This window comes from Oxyura jamaicensis, chromosome 1 (assembly GCF_011077185.1).
Source record: "Oxyura jamaicensis isolate SHBP4307 breed ruddy duck chromosome 1, BPBGC_Ojam_1.0, whole genome shotgun sequence".
Classification (NCBI taxonomy): domain Eukaryota; kingdom Metazoa; phylum Chordata; class Aves; order Anseriformes; family Anatidae; genus Oxyura; species Oxyura jamaicensis.
The window spans coordinates 165199363-165210679 of record NC_048893.1 but is presented as its reverse complement, the minus strand read 5'-3'; the positions used below and the strand labels follow the sequence as shown (position 1 = coordinate 165210679).

The window sequence follows — 11317 nt, the reverse complement described above, 5'->3', positions numbered from 1 at the left end:
AAAAAAAAAAAAAAAAAAAAAAAAAAAGTAATAATAATTGTAATATCTCATGCCCTCGCTTTTGTCCTCTGCAGCTTCCTTGATGCCATGAAATAACAACAGCTCTTTCAGCACTTCTTGTTCTCTTCATGACCTGCTTTTGCAGACTTTTCTAACACCTTCAGCTTGTCTGCCAGCTTGAAAAGTCCTAGAAAATTCAAATACCTCTCACAAGGAAGCTGTTATGTATGTTGTCCATCCTCATCACGCTTTCTTGAACTCTTTCCAAGTTCTACTATACCTATTCTGAGATGTAGTTCTCACTCATAACTACATTCAGTAGTCAAAATTCAGGAATCAGAAATCCATACGGTGATGCAATGATGTTTTTCTTCATTTTTTATTCATCCTAATATTCAGCTTATTTTTATTTTTTTGTCACTAACTAGCACTGAACTGTCTATTTATAGCCAAGCAATCTTGTTCCTGTGTCATAATGCTCAGTTAAGAGCCCAGCATTTTTTTTATTTTTTATTTTTTTTCACACAAAATGACATTATTTTTGTTTTCTATGTACCTCATATTATATTTATATTCATAATATTTCATCCATCATTTTGGCAGCACACTCTTATCAAGTACTTTAAAGGGTGTTGGAAGATAGATATACAATGTTTAGATGTACAAGCAGCTGTTTCCCCTAGGTCACTTCTTTGGAATGGAATTTAAATTTTGTATGTTAAAAAGATCAAAGGATTCACACATGCGCATGCACATATGCATACAGGCAGACAAGGAACAATTTTTTTTCAGACTCAGTCTCAATCATCATTATTCTCTCCCATTACATGTTTTTGTTTTGTTTCAATTTTAAAGGTGTCACATTTTATGACAGATATTACAAGTTCCGTGTTTACCACCTCACTGCAGCCGTAGGCAATAAAGAGCTTGAAATGCTGGTTGTGTGTATGAGACCTGATCTTGCAAACCATGAAATTTGTTAACTTTATTCATTATCATTGTGACATTTAGGAAAAGTAGACAAGAAGGTAAATTTTGCCTTCCTTGGTCCTTTCTGATCGGGGTTCTTGCTCAGGCTCACACTCTTATTTGGGTCAGTGCAGGACCCCTTCTAAGATCAGCTTCTTGAATGTTTTCCTGGTGAGGGAATTGGAAAAAAATAGCAACAACAGAAGCTTTTCCATCCAGGCTTCTTGGTTACTCTGTTTGGGTACATATTGTACACATATGCCCTTGCCCTCAGCAAGGTTTTGAACCATCAGGTCTTTAAGAGCCTACCAACTGCTACTACACGGCCTTGTGATATCATCACACAGAAAATAAGTCTTTAAATTGTAAAATCCAAATCAGTTGTGTTATACGGAGCAGGCTGATGATATCTATCTATCTATCTATCTATCTATCTATATACACACATATGATGACATATTTGCAAGCAAAAAAGTTACCATAGTTTTGGGCCCCCAGCACAAGGAAGATGTGGACCTATTAGAGCAAGTCTAGAGGAGGACCACAAAGATGATGAGATTGCTGGAGCACCTCTCGTACTGAGGAAGGCTGAGAGCTGGGGATGTTCAGCCTGGGGAAGAGAAGGCTCCAGGGAGACCACAATGCGGATTTTCAGTACTTAAAGGGGTCTTATACAAAAGGATGTAGAAGGACTCTTTACTAGGGTGGAAAATGACATGTCAAGGGGGAATAGCCTTAAACTAAAAGAGGATAGATTTAGATTAGACATTAGGAAGAAATTCTTCATTTTAAGTATAGTGAGGCAGTGGAACAGTGAAGTCGCCTACTTAAGTTGTGGATGCACCATGCCTAGAGGTGTTCAAGGCCAGTTTGGATGATGCTCTGGGCAACCTGATCTAGTGGGTTGCATCCCTGCAGGGATGTACATTGAAGTAGCAGGGGGGTTGGAACTAGGTGATCTTTAAAGTTCTTTCCAACCCAAACCATTCTATGATTCTGTGATTAAGACTTCACTACAGCTTAGCTGGAAGTTATAGCTTTTCAGATGAGACACTGTTTGGGAAGATGATTTATACCAATTTGTTTCATTTTCCATTTGCAAAGAGCTTACAAAAGGCAACCTGGATACCATAACTCAGCCAAGATGTGGTAGCTTTCAAAGTCACAGTAGCTAGTGCTTATAATCTTTTGTCAATAAAACACATGTATATTTAACATGGAACAACTAAAACAATATCAAACTACTTTAAAGAAAAGAAGATGTAGCAGAAATTATTCTTCTCTTCTGTTTCAGATATCTGATTTAGAATGAACTAATTTATGCCTTCTGCATGCTTATTTTTCCTCAGTCATTATGAAGAACATCTAGAAGACTACTTCTCAAGCAGACATTAATATTACACATTAGGACTGATTAATTTCTAGTATACAAAATAAAGACCAAATCAATTTAGGCTATTGTTTTTGGTTTTCAAAAGACTTTTAAGAAGTCAAATAAAAAGAAAAAGAGAGAGAGAGAGAGAAGAAACATATAGAACTAAAAAAAAAAATAATAAAAAAAAATATTCAATTTCTTTTCTGTTTTGTTTTTGCTAAACAGTTTTTAGAATTCCATTGACATCACAAATAAATGTCATTGTGTGTTTAATTTCAATATTATTATTTGAAGAATTTTTGCATTATAGATTATTGGTGATAAAATCCAGAAACTCAGTGCTTTCTGAATTATCTTTTCAGTTGAAGCTTTGGCTCCTGCCCAGGAAATCTTAGAAATAGTTAGGAAACAGAACCAGACTCTACAAAAGAAAAGCAGTGGTTCAGACAGTTTTTTTAATTCATAGTGCATTTTACTTCTCCCTGTAAAAAGAACAAATATCCAACATTAGCTAGACTTATCCTTCTTCACAACTCTTTTCTGTCTCTTCTCTAACCCTCTTGAAGCAGGGAAACCAGAATGGTAGCTTATTTAGCATACTTAAGACAAAAACTCATAATGCATTTACAAAATGATTTCATAAAGTTTTCATTTTATTCCTTTGTTAAAAAAGTCACTGCACAGCTCAAGGAAATAAAATAACTAAAACAAACAAACAAACAAATAAACAAAAACACCACTGACACTGAAACAATATTTCTAGGGAAAGTAGAAGAGAGCAGTGATATTTCTGCAATTACACACTGCCAAACTTGAGATGAGGTAAAGCTTAGAAAATCCCTGAGCAAGAGACACAATTTCACCTTCTTCAAAGGCCTTTTATTTGATTAGCATTTATGCTACAAACTGTACCATTCAATTTCTGAATCCATTGGTATTTGCTTCCAGAACTTCCAGCAACCCAGCAACCCTAATTTTGACAAGTTAAATATATGTCTAGCAAGAAAGAATTTGTTCTGTTTAGAAACCATCAATCTAATTTGTGACCTCTACTTTATCTCCATTCATGACTCAATTACTCTTATATCCACCTCAGCAGTCGCCATTTTTAAGGTGAAGAATACTGCTCAATTAAACACTTTCTTGTTCAGAAGCTATCCTGCATCTTTGATTAGTCTTGCTACCTTTCCACATATATTGTCCTGTTCTAGTACAATTTAACATATTGTGTGTTGTGTCCTTTCTTTGTGTGTTCTGTAAACACAACTTTATCTTTCACATTTCATTTTTAAGCTCGAGAGTTACTAAATCTATTGTGAAATATATCGGTTCATTATAGATTTATAGTAATACAAAAATGCTTTCCATTTTCCTTTGTTTTAGTTGTGCTTTTTGTTGTTGTTGTTTGTTTGTTTTGATTTTATATTTCTTTTTTGGCTGCTCTGAGTTGATATCTTTATGACTGCAAGCACTCTTACATAAGTACAACTAAATAACATAGAGATCATGATGGTGTTGTATGGTAAAGCTGCTTCTTCCTGTGATAGTTTTCCTTTGTTGATAATGAATTTCCTTTCTTAAACATCAAGTGAATCAGTATTACAGAATATTTCTTCTGTTCTTTATCTGTTATCACGTCAAGTATCTGATCTCAAGCTTTTGTCATCAGTAGACATTTCACTTTCACTTTTTTTCTTCTTCTTCCTCACTACTTTATGAATATAGTAAAAGCAAAAGTCTCAGCAGAAATTTATCATGTGAAATTTCCAATCTGTAAGCTATTTTATTATTTTACAATCTGTATAGCTATTTAGCCTTAGCTTTTTTTTCCTATCTTATCATCACAGTTGCAACATCTGTTTCCTTTAAAAGTCATTATGTCTAAAAGTTTCTTAAAAATATTGTCATTTTTTCAAGCACATTTAAATATTTTATCTGCATACATACTGATTCCTTAAAAACTGTAATTGATTTGATGGTTCTAACCCAAATCCAATTAGATCTGAATAACAGACTGCTTTTTCCTTCAAAAGAGCATACCAGAAGGCACACATCTATGCATTTTATCTGGACATACACATAAAACAAACAAACAAACAAAACAAAACAAAAAACAACAACAAAAAAGCCTAGAATGTAGTAACTGTTTAAATTGAGAAAATTTAAATCTCTTATTTTTTAAAGCAAAGGTTGACAAAGAGATTTCTGCTTCCCCAATGTTCTTGCAGAGGAGAGTTTTTTCTCTAATTTAATTTGCCAGTCTAGTAATTTTGTATGATTACCTTGTGGCTGCAACAAACTCTACATATATATATATATATTAAACTATAATAGTATATTAAACTATATATATATAAACTCTACATATATATATTTATATATATATGTATATATATTTATATACATATATTTATTTATATATATATGTATATATAAACTCTACATATATATATATGTAGAGTTTGTTGCAGCCACAAGGTAATCATACATATATGATTATACATACATATATATATATATATATTCTATTGTTCTTGTTCCTTCTCACTTGCCTGCATGTTCCCTGCTTCTTCAGAATTGTTCTGAAAGCTTATTTCTCTCTTGCTCTCTCACTTACTACCTGTTTATTTCAGCTTCTTTCAGAAGAGAGTGTACAGTTGCTCACAAAAAAAGGCAGAGCCTTCTGACGATACAACCTGGGCAGCACCCAGGACAAATTAAGCAGCCTTCCTTCCTTTTACCCAGTAACTAGCTACAAGAAACTTAACATATAAGATTTGTGTAATTTCTTATAACTTTCCTCTACAAAACCTGTACTTATTTTCATATTTCTGTTCTTTGCAGTAATCAAGTCAGTGATCTAAATCACCTATTTTTAAAAACTGTCATATATTTTGCCTCCTGCTCTTTGCATAATGATTTCATAAGACTCCAGCTGTATGTTAAGGTGTGTCCAGTTTAATGTGCTTCTATAAGGCATGTTGACAGAAGTGTCTTGCATCTGAAGCCAATGATATTTCAAAAATGGAAACGTATAACACAAAACCCATGTTAGCTTGTTAACTTGTAGATAATATAGTGATATATTATAGTGATATATTATAGTGATGGTGTGCTTACTTAGATGAATTCAGGGAGTTTCACTAAGATCCATCTTATCAGACAGGAATTTAAGAATATGTGAACTCTGTAACAAAGAATTGTCTGCCTTTCAGAAGCAAACCAAATACCCGGACCAAATTCTAACTCCAGATAAGCAATATCCACATACTAGTTCAGTAGTATCTGTATAACTGTGACTGATTAGAAAATGAAATGGTTTAGACTAAACAGTACTATAGTATAAATCATGAAGTCAGCATTCTGGAAAATCTCCTAGTGGCTGCAGTACTTTCCATGCCAGAGTAAGGATTTCAAAATTTGGCTTGTTGTGAGCATAAAGCAGGCAGGCTTATACAAAGGCTAATAGATGATGGCTTTCTGATATGAGTTTCAAAACATGAATATCCTTTTCTTTTAAAAATCTTAATTTTATTACTTTATTAAATTGTGGAACAATACAATATAACTTAAATGACTTAAATAGTTTCTAAATCATTGAGGAACTTATTTAAACAATATGAACAAAATAATTTTACTAATATAAATTTAAGGGGGTAAAAAAGCTCTTCGCTGCATAATATCTTATTTAATATCATCTGTTAACAGTAGGACCCAGGACAAAGAATCTGTGAGTGACTTTGTTGACTATATTTAAGATGAATTAAAATCAAAATTTTAATAGTTTATTTCCTTTCTTTTTCTGTAGTACTCAGAAAGAATAAAGAAGAAAATGAAAAAAAAAAAAAAAAGGAAAAGGAAAAAAAAATACTCTGCACTAATACCGTGAAAAATAGATCAAAGCAACTTCCTGCTTCAACGTTTAGATTTCCTTTTCACTATTATGGTAGTTTAGAGATAATATTTAGATTTACTGATCAACTGGGGAATCACATACTTAAGACCTTTTGGATGGTGACATAAGGTTCACCAATAGAGACCCTTGGAATCCAATCAGTGCAATCCAATAATCACAAATGATTTCTCAGATACAAATGAGATATATTAATTACACCAGTACAGGAACTAGGTAACTAAACCCAAGCTTTTTAATATGTGCTGAAAAAAATACAGTGATCATGCATGTTTTTAGCAATTACTTACCTTAAAGACTAAAAGTCTATGAAGTGGAAAACTAAGAACAGAACACTAAAGAGATTGACTTTTTTTTTTTTTTTTTTTTTTTTTTTTTCAACAGCTTAGAACTTACAATGTTTTGGGATTTTCTTTGTTGTTGTTTTTTGGTTTATTTTTCCCCCTATATTTTTCTTTTAAGGTTTCACTATGAAGAGAAAACTTAATAACATATTTTTTTCAATTCACACAATCGATTAAAAAAAAAAAAAAGTGAGAGAACATACATAATATCAGTGTAAAAAATAAGAAGTAACTATAGACAAGTCATTATTTTAATAACTAGATACCAAATAAAAACAGATAACGGGGGTTAATAAAATTACCATGAAATCTTGGAAATGTGCAAACTAATAAATGTAAGGGTACTTCTGATCTATGTCCCATCTGAGAGGAAAGATGGTCAGAACAAAATGGTTTGTAGTAAAGACTGTCTACATAAACAAGATCTACTATATCTAGCATCTGTTACTAACATGTAAGAAGTATCTGTTAATAAAAACATTTGATGAGAAAATGAATATGTTGTAGGGAAAAATGGGTTTTATTCTTTCCTTTCGGGTAATGATGAAATGCACTTCAAAGTGCAATTATACATCTAAAATTAGAAAAAGGCCAAACAAATCAAATCAAAATAAGTGTCCGTATTCATTTGAAATAGCATGAATTGAAACTGGACAGTATCACACACTAAAATACAGTTCTTTGTTTCCACTGTATTTTTCTTGTGTTTTCTGCCTTTCTAATGTAAAAGTTGCAACCATATGAGAATGAAGTAATGTTCAAATGAACAGATACAGTCAATTATTTTAACCCTGGCTCTCCCATAAATAAAAGTGCAAGTCAGACATCTTGACAGCAGTGTGATTTTTGAAAGTGATATGATCTTTTAAGCTGAAAGACAATTTCTGATTTAATTGACCTTTTGATAAGATCACAGAATCTGCAATAGACAAACATACCTTAATTATGGTAAGGGTGTGATGCGGATAATTCAGACTTTTTTCACAGTGTCTCCTGCAGATTTGGCTGCTGCACAGAAATGTTCCTAGGCTAATATGGCTGCAAGTTATACATCAGTAGTTCTTAAGACAACTTTGTACACAGTTTAGGCAGAATATGTCAGTAGCTTTACAGAAAGACAAAAAAGCTAGTACTATTGAAAAGCAAGTACTCCCTGCTCTTTACACTCCGTTCCTCAAAAGGCACAGGTTTGAAACAGCAGATGAGGCTAAACTCTGAGAAGTAACACCCCTCTTCACAGTAAACTATGTTTAGACATATTTTGATATTTCCAGCTGTACAGTTATATCTTGTTGATAATTTATTTATCTTCCAGAGCCATGGAGTATATGCCACCATGACCATCAACACTACTGTCATTTAGCAGCCATCTCAGTATGGCTCCTCTGCTGTTCTCAGCTTCTACAGATTGCAACAGTGCACTTGCTCATAGGATGAAAAAAATATGACTAGACCATGCATTCATTAATCTCACTCACTATAAAGTGATAGATTATCTTTGAAGAGGTCTTGATTTCCAAAATCTTGGAAAAACATGTAATGTAGACTAGCAAGAAATAATTCCGAAAGGGATTTGTGTTGGTAAAACAAATGCTTTCAGACATTTAACAACACAAGGTTAAATACAGAAAGAAAGTTTGTAGCAGAGACTCAAAAGGTTTAGAATCCACTCTCAAAGAACATCACCTCATCTATTAATATACCTCAAAAATAGGCTGCAAAGGTTTTTCATAAAATAGTTGAAGTTGGAAGATACCTTAGACAGCCATCTGGTCCAATCTCTCCTGCTTAAGTAGGGACACCTAAAACAGATTGTCCAGGATGATGTCTAGGTGGCTTTTGAATGTCTCTAAGGAGTGAGGCTCCACAACCTCCTCTCAGCAACCTGTGCCAGTGTTCCATCACCTTCATACTAAAGTGTTTCCTGATTTCGCATTGAATCTCCTGTGATTCAGTTTGTGCCCATTGCCCATTTCTATCACTGTGAAACTGTGCCAATGAAAAGAGCCTGGCACTGGCCATCAAATCCTCCTTTCAGGAGTTTATAAATATTGATGAGCTAGACACCCCATCCCCCAGGGGGAGGGGAGGGGAGGGAAGGGAAGGGAAGGGAAGCGGTTTGTGGGGATAAGAGAAGGGACAATGGCCACAAGATAGAATACAGGAAGTTCCACACCAACATGTGAAAGAACTTTACGGTGAGGGTGACGGTGCACTGGAACAGGCTGCCTAGGGAGGTTGTGGAGTCTCCTTCTCTGGAGATATTCAAGGCCCGTCTGGATGCCTACCTGGGCAGCTTGCTCTGAGGAATCTGCTTTGGCAGGGGGGTTGGACTCGATGATCTTTCAAGGTCCCTTCCAACCTCTACAATTAGGTGATTCTGTGATTCTGTTAATATTTTTATTCTATCTGAAATAAAAAGGGCTGAAATTAGGGGATTCCTTTTCATGTGTTCACCTGCAAGAATACTTTGCAGTAAATCAATATACCTTCAGAACTATTCCAGATGGGCATTGTAGTTGACAAGTTGAAGAAATGTTCAGATTTTATACATTTTATTCCAGTTCAGATTTTGCTGTCCTGTATGTCCTGTAAACATTTTATTCCAGTTCAGATTTTGCTGTCCTGTATGTCCTGTAAAATGGGCGTTGTGATATGTGTTACTTTAAAAAAGAACATTTATATTTGGGTCGAAGTGGGGAAAAGGTCTGCTTCTATTGCATTTTTGTTATTGGTGGTGGTGGTGGTTTTTATTCCAATAATACAATGAATGAGAGCAGAAGAGCCTATACTGCCTCTGTGAGCTTTCTAAGACTAACTATACCATGATTTCCAGAACATATCAGAAAAATATTCCATGCAAACATTTTAATCAACTTAAATATTGTAAAAATATTTTTTAGGTTTTCTGTTGGAATTAAATTAATATATATATATATATATATAAAGTATATAAAATATATGGAAAGCTGGAGCTGAACAAGCTCCATGTTAAAAATCTGTGAAAAAAAAAAAAAATTGTTCTCAAGTTTGTTTGAAGCTCTTAAAAACAACTACAAAATTTTCTAGTTTTCAGTCTAGTAAAAATAGGATAAAATAAGTAGTTTTTGTGTGGCTTTGAGGGTTTTACTGCAGGCACTTCTTATAACTTTGAAGTAGTTGATTGTTAACTGTGTCTTTTGCAATATATCTCTGCTTGTATCCCCACTATGCTTATTCTCTGAAGAAAATGCTCAGTATGAAAATACCTCCTCTGCATGTTAGCATTTAAATAAAAAATAATATTTAACATTTTTAAACCTGTCAGTCACTTTTAGAAGTTAAGTCCCTTTTTAAGTTTAGCTACTAATGTTAGGATACAACAGAGATTTTGCAGATGGTCCATCTGAATACATCACTCAACATTATTTCCAGTAGTATGGCAATATTGTAGTCTATACTAACATCAAAGCCTGGCACACACCTTGAGCAGCATTTTGTCTTAAACATAAATTCTCGCTGTATTTCTCACTATTCATCCTCACTACTTTTAACAAATGGAGAAAACAAAGAGGTGAATTTTAAAAATTCTTGAGCACCTTATTTCATCTGGGGTAAATCAATCAATGTTAGGGTTAAAATCTATTTAAAAGCAATGTGATGGGTTAACCTCAGCTGGTTACCAGGTACTAACCATGCTTCTCCCTCCTCAGCAGGAAGAATATATGACAGAAAAACTTGTGGGTTGAGATAAGAACAGTGGAATTACTCAGTAATTACTGTTGGGCAAAGCAGATGACTTGGAGAAAGAATAATTTAATTTATTGTTAATTCATAACAAAGTAAGATAATGAGAACTAAATCAAACCAAAAACACCTTCCAGACCCATCTTCTTTCCAGGTTCAATATCAATTTCCTTTTTTCTACTTTTTTCCCTCTGAGCAGAGCAAGAGAATGGGGAATGGAGGTTGCAGACAAGTACATAATGTTTTTTTATTTGTTTGTTTTGTTTTTGTTTTCTGTATTGCTCTCTCCTCTTGCTTTTCCTCCACTCCAGCATAGGGTCTCTCTCATAGAATGGAGTCCTTTATGAATTGATCTAGTGTGGCTCCTTTCTTGGCTGCCGATCTTCATGAATTTATCTAGTGTGGCTCATTTCTTGGCTGCAGATCTTCAAGAACTGCTCCAATATGGGAATGTATCACAGGTTGCTGTCCTTCAGAAACAGATTGATCCAACATGGGTCATTGGCAGACAGCAGCTCCTGACAGACCTCCTGCTCTCTGTGGGCTGCAGGTCCAGCCCAGAGTCTGCTCGTGCATGTGCTCTCCATTGCTGGCAGCCTCCTTCAGGCTGCTCCGCTGTGTGCCCAAACACAGGCTGCACAGAATTTCCTGCTCTGGTGGCTGAAAAACCTCCTCCTCCCCTCCTTCTTCACTGAGTTTAATGTCTGCAGAATTGATTTTCTCACATTTTTTCTCTTTCCTTTCACTCATAGCTGGTGCTCAGCAATTTTTATCCTTTCTTAAATATGCTATTTCAGAGGAGCAGCTAACTCTGCTTATTAGCTCAGTTTTGGCCAGTGGTACGTCCTTTTTGGAGCCAGCTGGAAATGGCTGCCCAGCATGGGAGCAGTCCTTAATATTTTCTCTCAGAGGCCACCCCTGCAACACCAACACCCCTCCCCCCATATATATATATATATATATATATATATATATATATATATATATATA

The 11317-nt window shown here is 34.4% G+C and overlaps 1 long non-coding RNA gene across 1 annotated transcript in view; it reads right to left on the bottom strand.

Annotated features, from left to right (window-relative positions):
• Positions 1-4691: 4691 nt before the first annotated feature.
• Positions 4692-11317, bottom strand: part of LOC118156954 — a 19226-nt gene continuing 12600 nt past the window's right edge. Inside the window, exons 2-3 of the long non-coding RNA XR_004746498.1 lie at positions 11259-11262; positions 4692-4702 (exon numbers count right to left, since the gene is read on the bottom strand). This is a non-coding gene — a long non-coding RNA (uncharacterized LOC118156954). The remainder of the gene's footprint in view (positions 4703-11258; positions 11263-11317) is intronic.